This window comes from Euleptes europaea, chromosome 5 (assembly GCF_029931775.1).
Source record: "Euleptes europaea isolate rEulEur1 chromosome 5, rEulEur1.hap1, whole genome shotgun sequence".
NCBI classification, from domain to species: Eukaryota; Metazoa; Chordata; class Lepidosauria; order Squamata; family Sphaerodactylidae; genus Euleptes; species Euleptes europaea.
Window position 1 is genome coordinate 114691203 of NC_079316.1, and position 23134 is coordinate 114714336.

General features: G+C 50.1%; 1 protein-coding gene across 3 annotated transcripts in view; it reads left to right on the forward strand.

The window, feature by feature from the left end:
• PAX2 (paired box 2) overlaps positions 1–23134 on the forward strand; it is a 125857-nt gene that overhangs the window by 36639 nt on the left and 66084 nt on the right. The window lies entirely within an intron of this gene.

Sequence of the window (23134 nt, forward strand, 5' to 3'; positions counted from 1 at the left end):
AGACCTAGCAATCTTAGGAATCAGGCCTTAGGCCTTGATTAGAGTGGAAGTTGCATCTGGAACGGGAAATTTGAATTTGAATCCTTTAGATTTGTTGGTGTCACTCGGCTACTTTGATTGGGAGGAGGTTCAGACATGACTGTCAACTGGTGGAGAGGAAGCCATGTTAGTTTGCAGCCACAGAAGCAGCCCAGCATCTTAGGGCTCCCTAATTGCAGATTTGTTGTGGCACAAGTTTTTTGTGGATTAGGGCTCGTTTTGTTGGATGCATGAACAGTTATCCCCCATTCCTAGGGTTGCCAGCTCCAGGTTGGGAAATACCTGCAGAATTTACAAGTGGAGCCTGAGGAGGGTGGGGTTTGGGGAGGGGAGGGGCTTCAGAGGGGTATAATGCCATAGACCCCACATTCCAAGGTGGCCATTTTATCCATGGGAATTGATCTCGGTCACCTGGAGATCAGTTGTAATAGTGGGAGATCTCCAGCCACAACCTGGAGGTAGGCAACCCTACCCATTACTTTACACTTGTGACCAGGCCCAAGTCCATGAAATTTTGCAAAATAAATCTGTATAGCCTTTAAAGTGCCACGAGAAGGAGATTTGCTTTTGTCAAATACTAATTACTATTGCATGTCAGCTATCCAATGCTTTCAGATAAAATGTGTTATTGCATGTCAGCTATCCAATGCTGTCAGAAGGCTGGAGATCTCACAGAATAATTACAACTGGTCTCCAGACTGGAAGTAATGGCACTGGTACTGGCCACCCTCCTCAGACTCCATCCCCAAAATCTCCAGGTATTTCCCAGTTCGGAGCTGGCAACCCCATCCATCCCTAAATCTCTAGAAATTTCCTAACTCGTATTGGGCATCCCAGGACAATTCAGTGATTCTGCGTTAAGGAAAGGAGCACAACACTTGTTCTGCAGTTGCCAGGCAGATCATTGTGGCGAGATAGCTGTTAATTTGCATAGGCTAATTCACATAAATGATATTGTAGAATGTGAATGGCCTAATTGTAAATAAAGATTGGAAGGAAAGAGAAAGGTGCAACTCATTCAAAGAGGGCATCCCTCAAAGATCCTAAGGGAACTTTCGCTGAGCTGGCTTGAACTGCTGGACTGTCTTTACTTATCCCCTTACTCGCCTTTGAGACACCACGAGTAGGGTTGCCAACTCCAGGCTAGGAAAATCTTGGAAATTTGAGGGGGGAGCCTGGAGAGGGGGGAGGGCTCAGCAGGGATGTGGTGCCGTAGAGCCCACTGTCCCAAAGCAACCATTTCCTCCATGGCATCTGGTCGCGGTAGTCTGGAGTTCAGTTAGGGTTGCCAGGTTGCTGGGATTGTTCACCAATCCGTCGGCCACCTCGGAGCGGAGATCACATGTGTGCGCAGCTGCACATGATGCGATTACGTCACTTCCGGTTTTACCCCCAGAAACACTGCATCGCAATGGGGTGCTTTAGCACTCAACCCCCCTGCTAAAGTGTCCTCCTGTCGCGATGTGGCGCTTCTGGGGGAAACCCAGAAGGGACGCAATCACGTTGCGCGCAGCTGCACATATAGGATTGTCGCCCCAGCCCCTCCAGAGGAGAGGGGGGGGACCTGGCAACCCTAAGATCAGTGGTAATTTCGGGAGAACTCCAGGCCTCACCTGGGGGCTGGCAACCCTCAGGTGAACTTTGCTTCAGTGACCAGAGGCCACAGAGAACGCTGCTCTCCTGCCCTTTGCCAAACGGACAGGCGCAGTCTCCCGGGGAACCCCCCCCCCCCCAAGAGAGGAAAGAGAGGCTCACGCACAAGGGCTCGAAACACTGCAAAGAAACTCATTTCGTGGCCTCTGAGAACTTAGAAAAGGCGACGCCGGCATATGCACGTGATAAATGTTAACTGTGCATTAATCGCATTAAAGAGGACCCTATAAACTTTTCATTTCTAATTAAATTCTGGCCGCCAATTCTGCTGAAGCAGGCATGGTCTGGGCCTTTGTTTATGTGGAAAATTAAAATGCAAATACAACGGAATTTATTTCCATTACCAGGGTGATATGCTGGGCTCCTCCATTTAACAGCCTCCAATTATTTTAAGCCCGGCCTCCTTCGTGTTTCCCCCGGTTCTCTCTCAGAGGTTGCCGCCCTTAAGCAGGAAGGTGAGAGGAAGCTTGTAGAAGATGACAGGCGGGGGTGGGGAGAGCGGCATTGGTAGCGTGTGCGAGTTCAAGGTCACCCCTGGGGAGATTTAGGAGGGAAAACACAGCCAACAGGGAAAGACGAAGGGGATAGAAGAGACAGGCCGTCAAGGCGGCCTCTTCGGCATTGCCAAGAGTCTTCCTGCTAAAAGCCCGTTTCGAACGGATGTTCCTGGAGAACTGGGGCACGTTTTGTCCTTTGGGGACAGCCAGTGGCTGTAGATGGTAGGATTGCCAGCTCCAGGTTGGGAAATACCAGGGCGGAGCCTGAGGAGGGTGGGGTTTGGGGGAGGGGAGGGGCTTCAATGGGGTATAATGCCATAGAGTCCATCTTCCAAAGCGGCAGTGTTCTCCAGGTGAACTGATGTCTATCCCAGTAGATCTCCAGCTACTACCTGTAGGTTGGCAACCCTAGTAGACAGTTTGAACAGGGAGGTGTTCTGTATTGTTGCCCTTGGCTGTCATGAATAGGGTTGCCGACCTCCAGGTGGTGGCTGGAGATCTCCCGCTATTACAACTGATCTCCAGGTGATAGAAATCAGTTCCCCTGGAGAAAAATGGCCGCTTTGGCAATTGGACTCTATGGCATTGAAGTCCCTCCCCTCCCCAAACCCCGTCCTCCTCAGGCTCCACCCCCAAAATCTCCATGTATATCCAAACCCACAGCTGGCCTCCTTATGTTTCATGGGTGGATAAACTCTTCCGCAGTTCCTGTCGTTCTCTGGACTTGGGCAATAAAACCAGCAGGGATGAGGTGGTTGTGATAATAATCAGAGACCAAACAGAGGTCATCGGGTCCCTATTTATTCTACAATGGTCATGGCGTATTATCACGGCCTGCTCGATCGCTCAGAGAACTGCAAGATCAGCAGCACCGATCCAAGAGGAGCCCAGGCCAGGATGTTTTAGGAGGACCACGCGATTACCTGTTTCGAAATGTCCTGCCAGATTTTCCCTGGTAGTGGCGTCGTATCTGGTGTTTACGATTTCTGTGCCCTTTCCATAGATGGCTTGTGCCAAAATGAGCTTCTAAGGCAGACTCTTACATTTCAGAATTCAAAAATAAATTGCAAAAGAAAAGAAGAAACTTGGTTTTTTTTAGCATTCTCTTTCATGATAATTTTAGATGGGTACTTGTTTTTGTCTGCAGCAGAAAGGTAAATCGGGTTTAGCAGCCCCTTAAAGACTAACATAGTTTATTCCGGCTGTTTTGTTAGTCATTAAGGTGACATTGGGCTTCTGTTTTATTTTGCTGTCCTCTCTGGTGCATTCTGGCCTGAAGGAACTCTAGGTTTTCCATCCCCCAGGTGGGGCCTGGAGATCTCCCAGAATTACAACTGATCTTTGGACTACAGAGATCAGTTCTTCCAGAGAAAATGGCAGCGCCAGAGGGCAGGACTCTGTGACATCACATTAGGGTTGGCAACATCTAGGTAGCAGCTGGAGATCTCCCACTATTAAAACTGTTCTCCAGGTGACAGAGATCAGTTTACCTGGAGAAAATGGCCACTTTGTTAATTGGACTCTTTGACACTGAAGTCCCTCCCCAATCCCTGCCCTCCTCAGGCTCCACCCCCAAAATCTCCAGGTATTTCCCTACCCGGAGCTGGCAATCCTACAAACAGGATTTAGGTCAGGCTGTTTGCACAGGGTGTGTCAGTTCCACCAAAGGGTGATGCAGCAGATTGGGAGGGGGGCTGTGTTCTTTGGGGCTAGTGCGTGGCGTAGTACTAGTCCATTGCTTTAGAGTGGCCGACTCCAGGTTGGGAAATTCCTGGAGACTGGGGGTGGAACCTGGGGAAGATGTGGTTTGGGGAAGGGAGTAACCTCAGTGGGGTATAATGCCATGGAGGTCCCCCCACCCTCAAAAGAAGAAGATAAAAAGATGTTTTTTATATGCCAACTTTCTCTACCACATAAGGGAGACTCAAACCGGCTTACAGTCCCCTTCCCCTCCCCCTCCCCCTCCCCACAACAGACACCCTGTGAGGCAGGTGGGGCTGAGAGAGCTCTAAGAGAGCTGTGACTAGCCCAAGGTCACCCAGCTGGCTTCATGTGAAGGAGTGGGTAAACAAACCCAGTTCACCAGATTAGTCTCCACCGCTCAAGTGGAGGAGCAGGGAATCAAACCCGCTTCTCCACATCAGACTCCACAGTTCCAAACTCTTAACCACTACATCACACTGGCTCAACAGCCATTTTCTCCAGGGGAACTGAACTCTGTAGTCTTGAGATAGGTTGTAATTCCAGGAGATCTCCAGGCACCACCTGGAGGTTGGTAACCTTTCCCTTGTTGGAGGCTCTTGGGGACAAGTGCATCATATGGGAACTTGGAGTTGCATCTTTTCATGCTTCCATAGAATTGTGTCTCCACCTGCACACACACAGGAGAATGCTAATCACAGAACATAATGAAAATACCCATTTTGCTGATGCCATACACTGAAATGTGAGCTGGTCAGACTATGTTTTGATGCACATAGATTTATGCACAGCGATTTGCGGCACTGTGTGGGTGGGAAGGACAAAGACGGTTGCGTTAGAGTTTCTCTAACCCCAGGAATAGCACAAAGTAGAAGCGATCCCAGCTGTAGACACAGGAACGGCACATCCACTTGCCAGGCCGAGGAGAGGCGATTACAAAGCCGCGACATCATTATTCAATACGCTGGAGCCCTGGGACTGCCTGCTAAGTCAATTCTGGAGACAGAATTACAAAATAATATTGATAGGATCAATGAAACCGGAGCACAAAAGAGCAGCCAGAGGTGTTAGCGTGTACGGGCGTCTGCAAACCCGAGACGTCCTCTGGAGCATGCGGCAGAAGTGTGAATTTGTGGGGTGAATCCAGGATGGTCGTTCTGAAATGGAAAGCCTGACCCCTAGAAAGAGGGTGCCTTGACCCACAAGGGACCTCAGCAGCACCCAGGGAAAGGGGGGGGGGAATCAGAGGCAGCATCGGGGTAGCGATTACATTTCAGACTGAACTTCTTAGCACAGAACATCTGCTCTGGCGCTTATTCCCATCACCCGTACAACGACCTTGAGAAGGCTGTCATGGGGTCCCCCATTTACTAGTGAAAGATCTTCTGGGCTTGAAGTAGGGGTCACTGGAAACATGAGGGGGAGTGAGTTGTGAATTCCCTGCATTGTGCAGTGGGGTGGACTAGATGAGCCTGGTGGTCCCTTCCAACTCTGTGATTCTATGATTTCGCAAGGCAACCCCGGATCATTTGCTGATCAATCAGTCTGTTTCACCAGGAATGAGCTAAAATGAAAGGGATTGTTTGGCTTTCCTTTAAGGGGGCTGCTGCCCAGAGGTCTGTCTCTGCTTATGGGGCACTTTGTCATCAGCTAACTTTGTTTTGCTGCAACCACATGCCATGGAATGCTTGCATAGTTGCCAACCTCCAGGTGGGGCCTGGAGATATCCCGGAATTACAATTGATCTCCAGGTCACAGAGCTCAGTTCCCCTGGAGAAAATGGCTACTTTGAGGGGGGTGGACTTGATGGTGTTATATCCTGCTGAGGCCCCTCCCCTCCCCAACCTCTCCCCTCATACCTCCAGGAATTGTTTTTAAAAAGGCCCCACATAGGGTTGCCGATCTCCAGTTGGCGGCTGGAGATCTCCTGCTATTACAACTGATCTCCAGGTGACAGAGATTGGTTCACCTGGAGAAAATGGCCACTTTGGCAATTGGACTCTATGGCATTGAAGTCCCTCCCCTCTCCAAACCCTGCTCTCCTCAGACTCCCCCCCCCCAAAAAAAATCTCCAAGTATTTCACAACATGAAGCTGGAAAACCTAGCCCCTGATGGAGGGGGGGGAACCCCAGGGGAGATTTAAGCCCTCTTCCCCTGCTAGGATTGCCATCCTCCAGGTCCTAGCTGGAACTCTCCCGCTATTACAACTGATCTCCAGCTGATAGATATCAGTTCCCCTAGAGAAAATGGCCGCTTTGACAATTGGACTCTATTTGGCATTGAAGTCCCTCCCCTCCCCAAACCCTGCCCTCCTCAGGCTCCGCCCGCCCCAAAAACCTCCCACCATTTGTGAAATGGTGGGACCTGGCAACCCTCATCCCCTGCATGCTGTGCCCCTGATCTGGATCAAGACCTGAGCAACGCTGTTAAGGATAGGACATTTTGGAGGACATTGAGTCATAGGGTTTGCCAGGAGTCGGAAGCAACTTGACGGCACTTAACCCACACATACACACACAAGATCTAGGCCATTTATGCATGATAGTTTCCCCCAGTCACCCCACCAACTTTTTTTTGCATTGTCCAACCATCAGAGGTTGCCTCGTCCCCCCCCCCCCGGCCGCTTTTCCATGCATTTTCCACGTGTTTTCTGGATGCTGGCTAAACACGAATCCAGAAAGTGTGGGGAAAACACGTGGAGTGTGTGAGGCAACCTCTGAGGGTTGGCAAATGAAAAGCAAATCCCCGAAGTAGTTGGCGGGGGGACTGCGAGGGAACAGCCTGCATAAATGGCCCTACAGTCCTTCCCTGTGCACCTACAGACACTTTGAAGTTTAAATATCCTCGCTTGCTGACAGACATGCTTAAGGCAAATGTCCCTGCTTGCACTTGGGAAGGTACACACACTTGTGCATTTGGGACAATTGCAGGCCCGTGCAGCAATTTTAAGAAATCTCTGCCAAATCTTCCCAGCAACTCCACTGTGCCGCAGCAGTGCGCGTGAGTTTTGCACAGGCTTGTCTCGAAGGAGCCGCCAGCTCAGTGCTGGCAAATCCCCGGCCCTGGGTCAGGTTCGACCTTGTTTTCAGACCGCCCAGTTTATTCCTCCAGAGGCTGAGCAGCGCCTGGTGAGGCTAATTCGCCTTTATGGCTGCCCTCAGCCCAAGGAGAGCGAGGGACAGCTTCTTGTGATAGATTTCGTATCCGGCACCTTCTGCCATCTTTGGAGCATCCTGTGAGTCGACTGATGTTGACAGGACAGAGGGAGGAAATCTTAAGAGTGTGAATGTTTGTGGGGCGTTCAGGAATCCCCCCCTTAATCTTCTCCCCTTCTGGTTTTTGTTTTTGTTTCCTTGCACCATTAAAAAGCCTCGAAGTCCTCATGCCGGGTGTTCAGCGAGTATTGATTCAGTCTGCAAGCAATTTTAATATTTCTTCAGGGACTTTCCGGCAACAGCACAAGTCATTAATTCATCCTCCCAAATTGCTTATTCAATAGCGCGAACACGGCTCCTGAATAAAGTCTCAGAATTTATGTGACTCGTACGAGTCAGGAGGTCAAGCAACTGTTATGGAGTGAAGTTAAAAATCCAAATAAAATATTGACACTTTTTTGGAGGAGCGGGAGGAGGGGGGGAGGAAGCAAAGGTATTTAAAATAGGGGTTTGTTGCCATGCCCCCAGGATAAGGAACAGAAAGAGATGGAAGACAATCAATGAGATATACGGCACGTTCACGCGCATTTCATAATTCCTTCTTACACACACAACGCCTTGTAAATACACACAAATAGGGAGGCACACCTCCGTAAAGCTCGCCTCTCCAAGCCACACAAACACAGGTAGAAACATGACATCCCTCTGAGGCCATTTGCAAGGCAAAGAAAAAAGAAGAGAAATAAGACAAGTACCTTTGCACGGCGTATGAACTGGGACCACAGGGAACCACCAGCTATGAAAGGCTGGGGCTCAAAAACAGGGCTGAGAATTCGGACCAGTTCTCACAAACAGCCGTAAAGTGGCCAGCTGAGGGTTGGGAAATACCGAGAGGTTGGGGGGGGGGTGGAGCCAGTGGGGAGGGTGAGGTTTGGGAGTGGGGCGGGACCTCGTCAGGGTATAATAATGCCGTAGAGCCCACCCTTCGCAGCAGCCATTTTCTCCAGGGGGAGCTGCTCTTTGTTGTCCGGAGATCAGTCGTAATAGTGGGAGATCTCCAGGGGCAGCCTGGAGGTTGGCAACCCTACACAGCTGGTGATGGACCGACCCCAGAGCTGCACCCCTTCTACAGGGCAGCTGGCGCATGGTTGCCAACTCTGGCTTGGGAAATTCCTAGAGATTTGGAAGCGGAGCCTGAGGAGGAGGAGCTCACACAGAGTCCGCCCTCCGAAGCTGCCATTTTCTCCAGGGGAACTGATCTCTGAAGTCTGTACAGCAGTAGAAATTCCGGGATATCTCCAGGTCCCACCTGGATGTTGGCAACTCTAGCTGTTGCGCACTCATCTGATTGAATGCTCACCTTGCTGGATTCCGTGAACGTGGAAATCTAACATGTCAGTGGGGAGGCCGTCTAGTTTTCTTCACTCAAGAATTTGTTTGTTGGTTTGTTTGGAGGAGAATTCTGCATGAAGCCCACGATGCAGTTTAAAACGGAGCAGGCCCAGGCGTTCCACCTTGCATGCCAATGAAAGACATGGTTTTAAAAATCCATATGGCCTGATTCATCTTGGGATTGTAAGCAACACAGGGAAAGAATGGCTCTTTCCTCCCCCTTCCATTAAAATGTCATAAGAACATAACAGAAGAGCCTTGTTGGATCAGATCAGTGAGGGTCCCTCTAGTCCAGCATCCTGCCTCACACAGCGGCCAACCTGTTCCCCTAGAGCAGGGGTGGGGAACCTTTTTCCTGCCAAGGGCCATTTGCACATTTATAACATCATTCGGGGGCCATACCAGGTGTAGATCTCCCGGTGGGGGGGTGGAGAGGCTAGGGTTGCCAGGTCTCCAGCCACTACCTGGAGGTTGGCAACCCCAGGGGAGGCCATGCAGAGAAGGCCTGGAGGGCGCCCCCAGTCCTCCCCCCCTCCCAGGCGGGAGGGCAGCCAGTGGTGGGCCCGAGCAAACGAGCGGTCAATCGGCAAGGGAGGAAGGAAGGAAAAAAGAGAAAGAGGAAAAGGGAGAGAGGGAGAAAGAAATGGAAAGAGGGGGAGAAAGAAAAAGGTGGAGGGAGACAGACAAAGAGACAGAAAGAGAGGGAGAGAGAAAAGCCTCCCCCCCCACACACACACACACCTGCCAGCCCCCGTGACCTGGCCCCAGGCTCCATGCCCTCCCCCCCAGAGTCCACAAAAGGCCCCCCGGAGCCCCATCGGCTCCTGCGTGCATGCTCTGCCACTGGTAGCCATGGGCCTCTTTCCCCCCTCCCTCTCACTGCTCAACAGCCAACAGGCAGCAAGAGGGGCTTACAGTGTGCCCCGGCATTCCTGCACGCTGCGGCTATAGGGGGCAACCTTGGGGGAAGCGTCCCTCCCTCTCCTCTCGCCGACCAACAGCCGTCACTCGGCAAGAGGCGGTCCAAAGGGTGCCGCAGAGCCCCTGCAAGCCGTGGCCCCAGGAACACCCTCAGGGAGGGCTGCCCTGTGCTGCGCCTCTGCGGCAGGGCCCCAGAGCTCCCGAGGGCCACAAAAAATGTCCTCGGGGGCCGCATACGGCCCCCGGGCCTGAGGTTCCCCATCCCTGCCCTAGAGGTCCAGCAACAGGGCATAGAGGCTGAGGCTTTCCCCTGATAAGAACATCAGAAGAGTCCTCCTGGATAAGACCAGTGGTCCATCCAGTCCTGTTTCACACAGCAGCCAACCAGTTCTTCTGGAAGGCCAACGACAGGGCATAGAGGCCAAGGCCTTCCCCTGAGGAAGAGCCCTGCTGGATCTGACCAGTGAGGGTCCATCCTGTCCAGCATCCTGGATCACACAGTGGCCAGCCAGTCTTTTTGGAGAGCCAACAACAGGGCAGAGAGGCTGGGGCCTTCCCCTGACGCCACCTCCTGGGACTGGCATGCAAAGGGTGACCGCCTCCGAATGCGGAGTTTCCTTCCCTGCAGCTGCTGTGTGGCTGCGAAGAAAGAGAATCCCCACACAGCTCATTAAAAAATGCATTGTGTCGTTTGGCCCTCCATCCAAAGACCATCTGCTGAAGACAGGGGGGGAGAAGTTGTGTGCAGACTGTCCAAGTAGGTCAACATTTCTTCATGCCTCATTATGACCCTGCCGGCCCACCCCCACCTCCTCGCTGCACACTGTTTGGACGCATTTATTTAAGCTGCGCTCAGAGACTGTTGCAGGTACGTGCCAATGCAAACAAGGCTCCAAACACGTTACATGTAGTCTGCTAAAATGGGAGGATATAGGTGGCGTGTTCTGCGTCTGTGTGCGCTGTAGTGTGCAGACGGGACCCAAAGATGTGCCGTTCATTTGCTCAGAGCTAGGAAGGGACACGGGATTTGGGAAAGGACCTGCAGAGAGCTCTGCTTTGCCTGTACCCCCTGCTGGCCTTTCCTTCCACATGCTCTGTGCCTCGGACTCCCAAAGCATCTTTCTGTCAAGAATATTCCTCTTCTTCTAATAAATGTGTCACAGAGCATTTCCTTGCTTCCTGCACCAGGCGTTCTCACTAGTTACACAGTGCAGTTTTTGTGCAGAATTCTAAGGGGAAAGTTTCTAAGGGGTCATTCTTTAGGGTAACGAGATTCCCGTTTTGTTCCGCTGCTGACAGACAACTGTAAGGCTGTGCGGGCTCAAAACAGTCTCCTTCTTGAGAATACCTTAGGTGACGGTGTGATGCAAACCAGGACGGTTCTGACATCATATTTTACAACAGAACAACAACAACAACAAAGGAGGGGGGGGACTCAACCTGATAAGTACGGGGAGCTTCAAAGGTTGAGCTAGAAACTAGAAACGATAACAAAATTATTATATTTATTACAAGGTGTACACTATAAAATTGTTAAAAACACAGAGCCCATATTGCTGGCAACGTATAAAATTATCCGTTACAAAATTCTTATGCACAGTTAATATACGTTCAATATAAATGACCAATACTGGACCATATGTGTTTTGGCCTGATTAGGCCTTCCTCAGTGGTCATAAATACAGAAACTAATTAAAAACACATCCAGAAATACACCTTATGAGGTATTTTTATCTGTAAATTGAAAACCATAGGAGAAGGGAGACAAAAAAGAAAGCCAAATTAATCTAACTCATATCATTACTATGACTAGAAATTTATGAAAAACCATTGAATATATGAGGCTGTATATATTTAATATCTTGTGTGGATTGATGTCGACTCTCGACCCAAATTGTGGGTGATATTTTACATCCACAGGTATGATTGGGGACCACTCTTGTGGAGGGAACGTGGAAAATGTTACCGCATAACAGAAACTTCCATTTCCATATAACATTTTCCACATGTAGAGCAAAGTGCTCCAGTGGATTAAGGATATGTCAGAACGGAGTGGTCCTAAAGAGATCTGTTGTGAGATTAGCTAAACTCACAGACTCCAGGTTGGGTAATTCATGGAGATTTGGGGAAGGGGGTAGAACTGGGAAAAGGTGGCATTTGGGGAGGGGAGGGGCTTCAGTGGCTTAGAACACCATAGAGTCCACCTTCCAAAGCAGACTTTCCCTCCAGGCCTCTGTAGCCTGGAGATCAGGTATAATTCCAGGAGATCTCCAGGCCATAGCTGGAGGTTGGCAACCCTAGTCTGCATGGTTTCAAATTGTACAGATTTGCCTGATGAATAGGGTTGCCAGGTCCCTCTTTGCCATCGGCGGGAGGTTTTTGGGGTGGAGCCTGAGGAGGACAGGGTTTGGGGAGGGACTTCAATGCCATAGAGTCCAATGGCCAAAGCGGCCATTTTCTCCAGGGGAACTGATCTCTGTCAGTTGGAGATCAGTTGTAATAGCAGGAGATCTCCTGCTAGCACCTGGAGGTTGGCAACCCTACTGTGGAAGAGTTTAGAGCAATTTGAAATCCTGGCTAATTTTATAACAAAGGAAGTCGGTCCAAGAAAAAGACTCAGGTATTCGAGAGCATATCTGCCCACTGCTCCATCTGACCCTTGGCATGAGGCCTCCACGGCAAAACAGGAAATTCTGCAACTATCTAACAGAAGCAGCATTGATAAGAGTCCCTCATGAGTTACTGGCTCGCTCCTTCCAGTGCGGGCACCTTTAGATGAAACTTTTCTTGGAGCTTTATTGACTTTCCAGATAGTGCATTCCCTGATGTACAACTTCAGCACTCAAGCACTGATGTAGCCATATATACTTTTATATAAAATAATGGGGGGATGACAACAAGGACAACTCCTAGAGTAATACTCCCACTTCTTCATTAATCTCTTGGTCAGCTTCATTTTACTTTTAAATGTTTTTGTTGCACGTGCATTCTGCTTTTCCGGCACTGGTTTGCAAATCATGGCAGGATTAGAGAAAGGATATCAGTGTGGAGTAGAACAAAAATAGCTACCTCCACCCTCCTCCAATAAAACTGAGCCAAACTTTCACACAAAAGGAAGACATTGTCTTTGTCAAGGTGATAAGCTGATCACACAGAAGTATCAACTATGTTTGTCATAGAACATAAGAAAATCAGAAAAGCCCTGCTGGATCAGACCAAGGCCCATCAAGTCCAGCAGTCTGTTCACACAGTGGCCAACCAGGTGCCTCTAGGAAGCCCATCAAGCAAGACGACTGCAGCAGCATTTATCCTGCCTGTGTCCCACTACACCTCATATCATAGGCATGCTCAAAAGAACATAAGAACATGAGAAAAGCCATTCTGGTTCACACCAAGGCCCATCAAGTCCAGCAGTCCATTCACACAGTGGCCAACAGTACCACAATAAAGATTGACTGACTGACTGACAGTGGCCAACCAGGTGCCTCTAGGAAGCCCACAAGCAAGACGACGGCAGCAGCATTATCCTGCCTGTGTTCCACAGCACCTGATATCATAGGCATGCTCCTCTGATACTGTAGAGAATAGGTATGCAGCATGACTACTGTCCGTTTTGACTAGTAGCCATGGATAGCCCTCTCCTCCATGAACACGTCCACCCCCCTCTTAAAGCCTTCCAAGATGGCAGCCATCACCACATCCTGGGGCAGGGAGTTCCACAATTTAACTATGCGTTGTGTGAAAAAATACTTCCTTTTATCTGTTTTGAATCTCTCACCCTCCAGCTTCAGCAGATGACCCCGCGTTCTAGTATTATGGAAGAGGGAGAAAAGTTTTTCCCCGTCCACCCTCTCCATGCCATACATAATTTTATAGACCTCTATCTTATGTCCCCTTAACCACCTTTCTTTCCAAGCTAAACAACCCTAAGCGTTTTAACCGCTCCTGATAGGGCAGCTGCTCTTGCCCCCTGGTCATTTTGGTTGCTCTTTTCTGCACCTTCTCAAGCTCTGCAATATCCTTTTCGAGGTGTGGTGACCAGAACTGTACACAGTATTCCAAGTGTGGTCTCACCACAGATTTGTACAAGGGCAGTATGATAGCAGCAGTTTTATTCTCTATTCTTTGCCTAATTATGGCCAGCGTGGACTTTGCCTTTTGTCTTCTATTTATCAAACTCCTGAAGTCTAACCGTGGTCCTCAGAGGCTGGTGTCAAATCCCTGGAATGGGGCTCTTCCCAAAAGCTATGCCAGGGCCCATTTTTGAGCCTTGGGAGTCAAGGAGTTTCTGTGCTGACCCCTCTTTCCAGATAGGGTTGCCAACCTCCAGGTGGTGGCTGGAGATCTCTTGCTATTACAACTGAACTCCAGGCAACAAGAGACTGGTTCCCCTGGAGAAAATGGCTGCTTTGGAAGGCAGACTCTATGGCATTATACCCCCACAGAAGTCCCTCTTCTTCCCAAACACCACCCTCCTCAGGCTCCACCTTCAAAACCTCCAGGTATTTCCCAACTTGGATCTGGCAACCCTATTTCCAGTCCATATGGCTGCAGGCAGGCAGGTCCAGTTCTCTGGCCAGGCCACTCAAGTGACTGATGGGGGGGTACAGTGATGAGGGGTAGTGATGCTCTTGGAGGGGGGGCGGGCTCTATCCTGGCTCTCAGCAGCAAAGAAGGAGAGTAGGGTCCCCTCCTGGGCTTGCAGTGCTGCCTGGCAGGCCGGAGCCAAGCTCCTGGGGCAACACTAGCTGGTGGAGCATGCCTGGGAAAGGGTGGGCAGCCTCGCCTGCCTGGTAGCTTCAGCTTCTCATGGTAGTCACCACCACCATAGAATCATAGAGTTGGAAGCGACCACCAGGGTCATCCAGTCCAACCCCCTGCACAATGCAGGAAATTCACAGCTACCTCCCCCTGCCCCACACCCCCAGAGACCCCCTAGTCCATGCCCAGAAGATGCCCCCCCCAAAAAAAAAACCCTCCAGGATCCCTGACCAATCTGGCCTGGAGGAAAATTGCTTCCTGACCACCCTACCGTTACCCAACAAGTAGCTAGTTTTCTCCTGACTGCACAAAGGATTCGCGAGCAGTTTGTATGAACTTCTAAGTAATGTCCTTTTAACGTAATCTGTTTTAACCGATTTTGTAATTCTGTTTATGGTATACTGATGTAAATGCCTAATAAAGGTAATGATGATGATGATGATGCTTCCTGACCCCAAAGTGGCGATCGGCATTCCCCTGGGCATGCGAGAAAGGGGCCAGGAGAGCCAAGCACTGCGACACAGCCCTTCCTGCCCCCTCCCCCAGTTCATAGAATCAGCCTTGCTGTCAAATGGCTATCTAGCCTCTGCTTCAAAACCTCCAAGGAAGGAGAGTCCGCCACCTCCTCCCGAGGAAGCCTGTTCCATGTTTTCATGCAGCATGCAATGCCCACCCTGTGTGGGGAGGGGCTGTGGCTCAGTGGCAGGGCATCTGTTTGCCATGTAGCAGGTCCCAGGTTCCATCCCCGGCATTGCCAGTGAAAAGAATCAGATGGCAGGCAATGTAAAAATCTCCACCCGAGACCCTGGAGACCCTCCCGCCATTCTGAGTAGACAACCCTGACCATGATGGACCAAGGGGGTCTGATATAGTATAAGGCAGATTCATGTGTGTTCAATATGCTGCGTGACCTTGAGCCAGTCAGTTCTCTCTGAACTCTTTCAGCTCCACCTTCCTCCCAAGGTGTCTGCTGTAGGGAGAGGAAGGCGATTATAACCTGGTTTGAGTCTCCTTAAAGGTAGAGAAAATTGGGGTATAAAAACCAACACTACTTCTTCTCCTCCTCCTCCTGTCTTTTGCAGTGTCTGCTGCAGTGCAGTGGTACAATATTGCATTTTTAAAAACAACCCTTCTTAATTTTAAACTACGTGTTTCCCTCCCACCCACCCGCCTCACCCCCTGGTGCTCTTATGTCCCAGTCTCGGTGGCCCAACTGTGTGGTGTTGTTTCTCTGCCCAGGGGCATCCTGCAGCAATAGGATATATAGAGAAGAATGTGGGGAAAAGTCACATTCAGCCAGACCAAGTCCAGCATCCATCCCAAACCAAACAGTGGCCAAGCTGAACGTCCGCCAGCAAGGCGTGAGGGAGCAGTCCCCTCCCCTCCCTCCTTGGCTTTCTGCCTCTGAACACGAAAAGATTAGGAAAGGGCATCTGAGAGAGGCCCATCCTAGATGACAGAGGTTTGGGGCAGAACTGATCTGGTGGTCAAGAGTAGCTGAAGTTGTGTCCTCTGCATGAATGGGACCGGCCCAGGGAACGGAGCGCAGGAAATAATTTGGACCGCGTGTCAGCCAAGGCTGCCGAGATTTCCGATGCAATTCATTACAGTGAGCGCTTTACAGTATAGTGGGACATGATATGATGTGTAGGTTTAATTCAGAGCCCCTCGGGCAGATTTTCAGTGGACGGACTGATGAATAGATACATTTATACTAAGTATACATACATTATATCACTCTATTGATTTCTGAAAAGTTCCAGGTCTGCCTAGCCGTAATGAGATTTTTGAACTTTGGGCTGTGATCAATGAGAGGGATATTATTGGTCTGCAGAATTGATATCGGGGGGGCCCTCTCTCTCTCCATGGACGTTCTGCTCCCGGCCGGCCCCTGGCCCACCAGGTATAGGATTCCAGCAGACACTTAACCCCTCTTAGAGTGTCATCAAGCTAAAAGGAATCTAATAGTGACACAGAACTTGTGCGCAGCTCTCCGGCACTATTGCTTTCCTGTCACAAATAATTTATAGCTCTCTCCATTTCCAGTCCTTTGCCGGCACCCCCATCACTGCTTCCTGAGGCTGGCACGGGGTGGGGTGGGGGAGCTTGAGCACAGAGGGAGGGATCAATAGACTCACACAATCATAACTTCAGGGTGCTCTGAGGGAACGGGGAAGGGACCCGTGCTCATATCGATCCCTTCCTGTTTGCCATGCAGGGCTTCTCTAGCACTCTTGCCTCCTTCGGCACAGGCTCCCCGGTCCCGTGAGCGTGCGCCGCGAGAACATGGCGACCACGCTGATGGATCAGAGCAAAAGTCTGTCTTAGTCCAGCATGCGGTTCCAAACAGCATCCAGTCCGATGCCCCTGGCAAGCCTGCCAGAAGTGCATGAAGATCATAACCCCCCTCCCTCATCTGCAGAGCTGCTTCAAGGAGGTTTACCAATTACCAAGAGGAAGAGCTGGTTTTTATATGCCGACTTTCTCTACCTTTTAAGGTAGGTGGGGCTAAGAGAGTTCAGAGAGAACTGTGACTAGCCCAAGGTCACCTAGCATGTGTAGGAGTGGGGAAACAAACCCGGTTCTCCAGATTAGAGTCCACTGCTCTTAAACCACCACACCACACCGGCTGCTCCAGGTGGGGCCTGGAGATCTCCTGGAATAACAAGTGATTTCCAGGGTACAGGGATCAGCTCCCCTGGAGAAAAGGGCTGCTTTGGAGGGTGGACTCTCTGGTGGCATTATACCCCACTAAGGTCCCTCCCTGGGCTTATCTGGCCTTCATAAAGCTTGTTCTTCTTTATCGTCGGTCTTCCACTGGCAGGCCGGTCTCACCAGCAGCAGAAACAGCCCAGCTTAACCAACAGCACCTGTCAAAACGCCATTCTTTGTTTCTAGAAAAAGTGGAAAGGCAGCTGAATCCCATGTTGCGGCTGTGCCTTGCCAGTAGATTCGGGGTTTGTAAAGCCTAAAGAGCCCTACTTCCATACTTAAAAAGGTTTATGTTGATCACTTTCCCCATCCGCTTACCTGGGAAAGAACGGTGGGCCTGAAAGAAAAAAAAAACGATAACAGTTCCAAATCTCTACTAAGAAGCCATGACAAGCAGCATGGTTTTCTTAAAGCAGCCCTACGTTTGTAAGAACTCAGAACCGTATGTGGTCCTCGTGACCTCTGCTAACTTTTAGGGGACTTTTTGAGCTCCAAAACTTCTTTTCTTATCACTTTGCTGCAGCTTTTCAGACGCCCTCCCTGGAAGCTGAGATTCAGCACCGCCCCCACCGCAAAGGATTCATTCAGCTGCTTAAAAAAGGCATTTTTGTTTTCCTTCCGTTAAGAGTGTTCAACCCCTTTGCTGCCTTAACAGTCCCACCTGCCTCCGTGGTTGGTTTTAATGTATTAAAGGAAAATCTTATTGTTTATTTTCATTCTCTTTGCTGCTCAAAGGCCTTTGTTGTTGTTGGTAACTTGCTTCTCTCTCTTTTTGCCGGTTGGTGGGTCAGGCATTGCCTTTCAGACTCTTATATTTAACCCTGCTGTCAGCCTCTGGGACTGTTCTGTGCCCTTCCTCATCTGGGTATACCTGCGATCTTCTGAGGCTTCATGGTTGTGGTTTTGCATGCCGTCCAGGCTCTGGGAAGGGAAGTGCCCATCTTGAATGTCCCTTCCGGGTTCTTTTGGAAAGCCCACGGGTAGGATCGGAGGGGCCTGGGTTTCGTTGTCTGGCTTAAGCCGAGTAGATCAAGATCTGATCTGGAAGGGGACCTTCCTGGGAATCCAGCAGCAGCAGCAGCAGCAGTCCCCCTGAGTTCCATGAAGGGAAAAAAGGGTAGGAAATAAATTCAAATAAATACAAGTAACTAATCCTTTCATTATGGAAAAATTCCCTTTTTAAAATTTAAATGCAATCTCACTGGGGTTTTCTGGGCAGTTTCCCACTTACATTAATATTGAATCTGATAATGTGATGTTCACTGTTTCTGGGTGGAGTGGCTAGGGTTGCCAACCTCCAGGTGGGGTCTGGAGATCTCCCAGAATTACAGCACATCTCCAGATAACAAAGAACAGTTCCCTGGAGGAAATGGCTGCTAGGGAGGGTGGGGCTCTCTAGGGCATTATACTGCTGCCCCTCCAGTAGGGTTGCCAGGTCCCTCTTCATCACTGGTGGGAGGTTTTGGGGGCAAAGCCTGAGGATTTGAGTGGGATTTGAGGAGGGGAGTATCTTCAAAGCCATAGAGTCCAATTGCCAAAGCGGCCATTTTCTCCAGGTGAACTATTGGCTGGAGATCAATTTTAATGGCAGGAGATCTCCAGCTAGTACCTGGAGGTTGTACCCTACCCTCCACAAACCCTCCCCTTAGAATCATAGAATCATAGATTCATAGAGTTGGAAGGGACCACCAGGGTCATCTAGTCCAACCCCCTGCACAATGCAGGAAATTCACAACTACCTCCCCCCCACACACCCCCAGTGACCCCCTACTCTATGCCCAGAAGATGGCCAAGATGCCCTCCCTCTCATTATCTGCCTAAGTTCACAGAATCAGCACTGCTGACAGATGGCCATCTAGCCTCTTCTTAAAAACCTCCAGGGAAGGAGAGCTCACCACCTCCCAAGGAAGCCTGTTCCACTGAGGAACCCCTCTGACTGTTAGAAAATTCCATGGAAAATTCAGCCTCACCCAACCTCACAGGGTTGTTGTTCTGGGTCAAATGGGTCCCCATTGGGGAGAAAAGTGGGATATAAATGTCTTAATTAAATAGTTGTACTCCTAAGCTGTGCCGAGGCAGTTTAGGCTTAATTAGGGGGTTTATCTTGTCAGCTTTTTGAATGACCTGCTTCTGTTTTATGGATTGTTTTTATGCTGCTTATGTCCAAAGGCTTTTTAAGATATACTGTGGTTTTTAATTGTAAGCCACCAACTTGAGCAGGAGGTGGCTTAAAATATTCTAAATAAATAGTGAGAGACAGCAGGAGAGAATATTTTTCCCCATGTCCATTGAATTCAGTGGCAATGTTTATGTGTATGCCGAGGGAAGAACATGAGCTGAGGGTGTCTGGGTGTGTGTGTGTGAACTAATCTCTGCTCCTCGCCAGCTCCCTCCATGCTGCCCACTCCTGGTGTAGTTGTGCCAGTGCTGAGTTTATTGTGATGTAAGCACCAGCGGTGCATTTTGCTGGCATTTGTCCATGCTCTATCAGCACAGGAGCCCTGACCTGGATGGCCCAGGATAGCCTGATCTCTTCAGATCTCAGAAGCTAAGCAGGGTCAGCCCAGGTTAGTATTTGGATGGGAGACCCCAAAGAATACCAGGGTTGCTGTGCAGAGGAAGGCACTGGCAAACCTCCTCTGTTAGTCTCTTGCCTTGAAAACCCCAAAAAGGGGTCGCCAGAAGTCGGCTGCGACTTGAAGGCACTTTACACACACACACACACATATCAGCACAGGACTCAAGGGCGATTCTAAGCCGTTTTCAGATTGGCTTTAGGACCATGCTCTGATGTCCCTAAGCTTCTTGCATGAACAACTATAGTCTTTCCTGCAGAGGTAAAGGAGCCAGGCTGAGAGCTGAAACAAAGGCCAAATCTTGAGAAAAGACTGAGGTGGGGAAAGAAGGGATTTTGCTTTGAACATTTTAATGTCTGAGAGAAAGCTGTATTTTGACAAGGGGGGGAGGAGGAAAAGGAGCTGGAGCTGGGTGGGAGACAGCAAGGCAGAGCTTGATATTCCGGGAAAAGGCACAGCAGTTTATGACGTTTCCGAGAGAATTGCTATGAATCCTCAACTGGCAACAGCGTGCGTGAGCAGAGGCGGGCTGCTTTCCATTTTGACTAGTTTGATACCCTGGCTCCGGAGTGAGTGGGTGTTTCTCTGACTTTACACATTCTTAGTTTTGCCTGAAACATGCGGAAAGAAGCTGTCAAAAATTAGCAAAGGATTATTGTCTGTTTGATCGTTGTTTACAGTCATGCGTCAAAGTGTCTCTAGTTGAGTGCTGTTCTCACAATTTTTTTCTCCGACACAGGTGGAGGGGGGGGGGCTTTGGGGCCAAGCCACTGTGGGGCCAGGGCACTTTTGTATGCAGGACAGGAATGGGGTACTCCTTCAGGTCCCTGCTCTTAGGTTCCCACAGCAGAGAGGGGTGAGTTCAAAACAGCAGCATCTATTTATTAGCAAGGCAATACAGGGATGGGAGCAACTGGTCTCCGGGCCAGGGCGTTCAAGCAGTCTGCAGTCCTAACAAACAGAACTAACTGAGCAGAGACTCCACCCCCTGAGACTTAAACGAACTCATACAAATATCAGAGGGGGGAATAGGGTTGCCAGGTCCTCTTCACCTCCGGTGGGAGGTTTGGGGGTGGAGCCTGAGGAGGGTGGGGTTTGGGGAGGGGAGGGACTTCAATGCCATAGAGTCCAATGGCCAAAGTGGCCATTTTCTCCAGGTGAGACTGATATCCATCGGCTGGAGATCAGTTGTAATAGCAGGAGATGGCCAGCTAGTTCCTGGAGGTTGGGAACCCTAGGCCAGATTCTGTATGTTTAAATGAAAAGGATGGGTCATTGGGCCACGCAGCATCTCCTCCTGAAAGTCTGTTTTATTACATCCAAATAACCCATCCGGTCAGGACTAGAACCCTACAATCTTCCCGACTGTCGGGCGTTTCCTGTTCTTCGCTATCGGGCTGTAACTGCTTCGCCAGGCTCTAAGAGGCCCAGTCTCTGCCCACCTCTGACCGCAGCTTCATTTTGAAAGCGAGATCCAAAGGTTGGGGAAGGCATTGGCGGGGGGGGGGGGGCTTAGCGGAGCTCCCCTGCCCTGCTCAGTGCGGTCAGTTTTGTCCTTTCCTTGCCTGGTCTTCAGGAGTTCCAAGATAAACCAGCCCAGCCCTGGCCTCCCTTCTAGACCCAGCCTCGCTTTTGCTGGCTCACAAGGAAGGAAAACTTGGTCCCAACTGTACCCGTTTTCTGTCTGGTGTGGAGGGTTTCGTTTTGTTTTTCAGTGCAAAGGAATGCCCAAAGCTTAACCCCCCCACCCCCCTGCCGTTTCAAGTGGCACCAGCCCCTGCCTGCCCCTCTCAAGGCTCTGCTGCCTCATTCTTAAATTCACCTCATCGTGTGCCGAAGTGGCATCCTTAAATACCCATTCCGTTTCCATATGAAGTAACACCAGAGCGGGTGAGACTAGAGACCAACCAACCCCCCCAGCCCCCCCCCCCAGCCTCCCTGCACATAAACAACATGTTTCTCCTAACACTCCAATCAAATGCGGCCATAAAGACATCACCAGCCTACCATGATTTATGGCTCACAGTGGCCTCTTTTCCAAGTACGGCATGGCGCCCTTCTTTTCTCCCAGGCTCAGCCCCCCCCCCCCCAAGCTCTGTGGCCCTTCCACAACCCTCGGCCCCCACTCTTCCTCAAGGCTTCTGAGCAGGGTTGCCATCCTCCAGGTGGTGGCTGGAGATCTCCAGCTGTTACAACTGATCTCTGGGCGACAGAGATCAGTTCCCCTGGAGGAAATGGCTGCTTTGGAGATTGGGCTCTACAGCATTGAAGCCCCTCCCCTCTCCAAACCCCGCCCTCCACAGGCTCTGCCCCAAAATCTCCAGGTATTTTCCAACCCGGATCTGGCAACCCTACCCCACCTGGAGGTTTGCAACTGTAGTTTAAGGAAGATTCATGTAAAGGCTGGCAATGGCAAACCGCCTCTGTTCGCCTCTTGCCCTGAAAACCCCATGAGGTCAAACTTCATGAGTTGGTTGTGACTCAACAGCACACTTTACCTTACTTCATGTAAGAAGCACATGAACACATGAAGCTGCCTTATACTGAATCAGACCCTGGGTCCATCAGAGTCAGTATTGTCTACTCAGACCAGCAGTGGCTCTCCAGGGTCTTGGGCAGAAAGAGGTCTTTCACATCACCTACATGCTCGGTCCCTTTAACTGGAGATGCCGGGGATTGACCCTGGGACCTTCTGCTTGCTGAGGAGAGGCTCCACCACTGAGCCACGGCTCCTCAATCAGTATTGCAGTATTGCAGTCAGATTTCTAGACCACATAAAAGTATTTTATTCAGATACAAGGAGGTGTTTTGCACCCCCAGAGTTTCTTTACTGCCTGCCAATGCAATTCTGAGCTGCATCAATAGGAGTATTGTGTCTAGATCAAGGGAAGTAATACTACCACGGTATTCTGCATTGGTCAGACCTCACTTGGAATACTGTGTCCAGTTTTGGGCTCCACAATTTAAGAAGGATGTTGACAAGTTGGAGCATGTCCAGAGGAGGGCGACCAGAATGGTCAAAGGTCTGGAATCCATGCCCTATGAGGAGAGACTTAAGGAGCTGGGTTTGTTCGGTCTGGAGAAGAGAAGGTTGAGGGAAGACATGATAGCCATGTTTAAATATTTGAAGGGATGTCATGTTGATGAGGGAACCAGCTTGTTCTCTGTTGCTCCAGAGTCTAGGACACAGAGTAATGGATTTAAACTAATAGAAAAGCGATTCCACCTAAACATTAGGAAGAACTTTCTGACGGTGAGGGCTGTTCGACTGTGGAATGCACTGCCTTGGAGGGTGGTGGAGTCCCGTCTTTGGAGGTCTTTAAGCAAAGGCTAGATGGCCATCTGTCGGGAGTGCTTTGATTGTGGGATCCTGCATGGCAGGGGGAGGGTTCCCAGGGTCACATGGGATGTGGGGGGAGTTAGTTGTTAATTTCCTGCATTGTGCAGGGGGTTGGACTAGATGACCCTGGTGGTCCCTTCCAACTCTATGATTCTATGATTTGGGATTTCCTATTATTTGCGAGGGATTAAACATTTTAAACTATATTAAACATTTTGCCTGGCTATTTAAATTTTGGTTTTGGCTGTAAATAATGTTTATATTTTTGAGCAATCTTTTTATATATAATATTGGAGTCCTTGGAGGAGGTCCGGAGGGAGCCGCGGTGTTAGCCACAAAAATCCCCCACCGTTCAGGTGTTTTGTGTGGATTGAGCTGGGGGGGGG